The following is a 4,126-nucleotide window of genomic DNA, read 5'->3' as shown; positions in this document are numbered from 1 at the left end:
TGTATACAACTGTCCGTATACATGCTGAAAGACTCTGCTCACAATCACACGTCAGCCAGACACTCTTATCACGCACTACTCTCTGCCTGTAACAGGCACACAGACAATATCTAAGCACCAGCATGGAACAACACCCAGTGCATCCTCTCTGCCACATTAGACAATCCACACTATCATAACCAGACCGGGAGGTCCACTCGGAAAACAGAATATCCCACCCTTCCGACAACCACCATTGCTCAGCTAAGCCACCAACACCCACACATGTCCTACACAGGGGTGCACCCAACATCACAATACTGCCTCCTGTCACACCACACAAACAATGGCACGAATGAAAGACACAGGTCTGCCACAAGCATGGAATCAGAGCGCCGCCTGTTATGAGCCAAAGGTGCACCCTGACGTGGCAAATCAGATGATGCCGCAGTCATTTACTTACGATAATCACAATCAACAAACCAGCCCCCCCCCCCCCCCCGAAAACACCTTTCCTTACAACAATGTGTGCCTTAACCTAACCCGTATTGTGCCTTAACCTAACCCGTATTGTGCCTTAACCTAACCCGTATTGTGCCTTAACCTAACCCATATTGCGCCTTAACCTAACCCATATTGCGCCTTAACCTAACCCATATTGCGCCTTAACCTAACCCATATTGCGCCTTAACCTAACCCATATTGCGCCTTAACCTAACCCATATTGTGCCTTAACCTAACCTATATTGTACCTTAACCTAACCCATATTGTACCTTAACCTAACCCATATTGTACCTTAACCTAACCTATATTGTACCTTAACCTAACCTATATTGTACCTTAACCTAACCTATATTGGGCCTTAACCTAACCTATATTGGGCCTTAACCTAACCTATATTGGGCCTTAACCTAACCTATATTGGGCCTTAACCTAACCTATATTGGGCCTTAACGTAACCCACGTTGCGCCTTAACCTAACCTATATTGTACCTTAACCTAACCCATATTGTACCTTAACCTAACCCATATTGTACCTTAACCTAACCTATATTGGGCCTTAACCTAACCTATATTGGGCCTTAACCTAACCTATATTGGGCCTTAACCTAACCTATATTGGGCCTTAACGTAACCCACGTTGCGCCTTAACGTAACCCACGTTGCGCCTTAACGTAACCCACGTTGCGCCTTAACGTAACCCACGTTGCGCCTTAACGTAACCCACGTTGCGCCTTAACCTAACCCATATTGCGCCTTAACCTAACCCATATTGCGCCTTAACCTAACCCATATTGCGCCTTAACCTAACCCATATTGTACCTTAACCTAACCTATATTGTACCTTAACCTAACCTATATTGTACCTTAACCTAACCTATATTGGGCCTTAACCTAACCTATATTGGGCCTTAACCTAACCTATATTGGGCCTTAACCTAACCTATATTGGGCCTTAACCTAACCTATATTGGGCCTTAACGTAACCCACGTTGCGCCTTAACGTAACCCACGTTGCGCCTTAACGTAACCCACGTTGCGCCTTAACGTAACCCACGTTGCGCCTTAACGTAACCCACGTTGCGCCTTAACGTAACCCACGTTGCGCCTTAACCTAACCCATATTGCGCCTTAACCTAACCCATATTGCGCCTTACCCTAACCCATATTGCGCCTTAACCTAACCCATATTGTGCCTTAACCTAACCTATATTGTACCTTAACCTAACCCATATTGTACCTTAACCTAACCTATATTGTACCTTAACCTAACCTATATTGTACCTTAACCTAACCTATATTGTACCTTAACCTAACCCATATTGCGCCTTAACCTAACCCATATTGCGCCTTAACCTAACCCATATTGCGCCTTAACCTAACCCATATTGCGCCTTAACCTAACCCATATTGCGCCTTAACCTAACCCATATTGCGCCTTAACCTAACCCATATTGCGCCTTAACCTAACCCATATTGCGCCTTAACCTAACCCATATTGCGCCTTAACCTAACCCATATTGTACCTTAACCTAACCCATATTGTACCTTAACCTAACCTATATTGTACCTTAACCTAACCTATATTGTACCTTAACCTAACCTATATTGTACCTTAACCTAACCTATATTGGGCCTTAACCTAACCTATATTGGGCCTTAACCTAACCTATATTGGGCCTTAACCTAACCTATATTGGGCCTTAACCTAACCTATATTGGGCCTTAACGTAACCCACGTTGCGCCTTAACGTAACCCACGTTGCGCCTTAACGTAACCCACGTTGCGCCTTAACGTAACCCACGTTGCGCCTTAACGTAACCCACGTTGCGCCTTAACGTAACCCACGTTGCGCCTTAACGTAACCCACGTTGCGCCTTAACGTAACCCACGTTGCGCCTTAACCCAACACACGTTGCGCCTTAACCCAACACACGTTGGGCCTTAACCCAACACACGTTGGGCCTTAACCCAACACACGTTGGGCCTTAACCCAACACACGTTGGGCCTTAACCCAACACACGTTGGGCCTTAACCCAACACACGTTGGGCCTTAACCCAACACACGTTGGGCCTTAACCCAACACACGTTGGGCCTTAACCCAACACACGTTGGGCCTTAACCCAACACACGTTGGGCCTTAACCCAACACACGTTGGGCCTTAACCCAACACACGTTGGGCCTTAACCCAACACACGTTGGGCCTTAACCCAACACACGTTGGGCCTTAACCCAACACACGTTGGGCCTTAACCCAACACACGTTGGGCCTTAACCCAACACACGTTGGGCCTTAACCCAACACACGTTGGGCCTTAACCCAACACACGTTGGGCCTTAACCCAACACACGTTGGGCCTTAACCCAACACACGTTGGGCCTTAACCTGCTCTGTAATTGTCATACGACGCGTTAAATTAGTGTGGTGTTGCCTAACTGCAACCCCCGCAATATAGTTTGCTACTCGCACTGCCTGGTCCCCAGAGTATCGCTTCATGTTAAACACCTTGCAGCTATACACTGTAATGCGGATGGCAGCAGGACGTACATGCTCAATGCCCTTCGCAGTTGTTCATTGGCATTTGCATGGCGAAGCACAGCCTACGTTGTGGTACGGCGTGTGTCAACTGTCCGCTGATGTTGTACGTCCAAATCACACACTGTACTGCACATTGGTCCTCATGTACTGAATGATACATCGTGGTACATGTGTGACCGTACCACGACTGCGCCAACAACGGCGAACCATACGGTCCAAATATTGTGCACTCAGCTACGTGTCGTCTCCCTATAAGAGCTGGATTGCAGTATGGTATGCCGTGGATGGCGATCAGCATGAGCCGTCTGTTGATGTAGTGGCGCGTGTTGTCAGACGTAGTCGTCTCTTCTCACACACCGTGATAGCATGGTGCACTGCGTTCCACATCTGCGACATGCGACAGAGGCCGGTTGACAGTCGTTCGCGCAATGGACATCGCATACGTACGGGGGCCACCTTCCACGTGTTCGCGAAGCGTGCACATGTTGTTGCGTGTATGTGGGCAGACATAGTGTGTCGTGACACCTGACACAGGCATGCAACAATCGTTGAATTTGCAAATGGCGATGGACGTCTACGTTTGCTGGTGACGTTACGCAAATGAACAACTGGTAAACGGTTGTGGTGCGGTTGTTCTCGCTAGAGGTGAATCAGTGATGGCGACGATCGGTTGAGCTACCAACCGGTTGTTTCAGCGATACCCACCATGCCCACGAACGTGAATGGCATGTGGGTGTGAAGCGATACGCGGCGGTGGCTGGGTGGGACCGTCCCCGGCCGGTGAGGGGGGGCCTCCCGGCGTGCTGGCCGCGCGGTGCGTGGGCGCACGCGCTACAGCCGGCTGGTGGGGGCGGCCAGTGGCAGGCGCGCCGGCCGACGGAGGCGGCAGGCGGCGCAGCTGCGCGCCGGCGCACCCTGCACGCGGCGCCGTGCGGCCAAAGTAGGTCCTCGCGGGCCCGGTGCGAAGCGCGGTGGACATCTGCAGTGTGCTGGTCCGATTGAGGACTGTGTGCGCTGAGGATGCGCCGCCGCCCGGCGCTCGGCGCCGCGACGCCGTCTGCTGCTCGGTCGCCTCTGCGGTTCTCGCAGGTGGTTTGTATCG

Source organism: Schistocerca americana, unplaced genomic scaffold (genome assembly GCF_021461395.2).
Source record: "Schistocerca americana isolate TAMUIC-IGC-003095 unplaced genomic scaffold, iqSchAmer2.1 HiC_scaffold_1763, whole genome shotgun sequence".
Classification (NCBI taxonomy): Eukaryota; Metazoa; Arthropoda; class Insecta; order Orthoptera; family Acrididae; genus Schistocerca; species Schistocerca americana.
The sequence above is the reverse complement of the archived record's forward strand: the minus strand, read 5'-3'. Positions refer to the sequence as shown.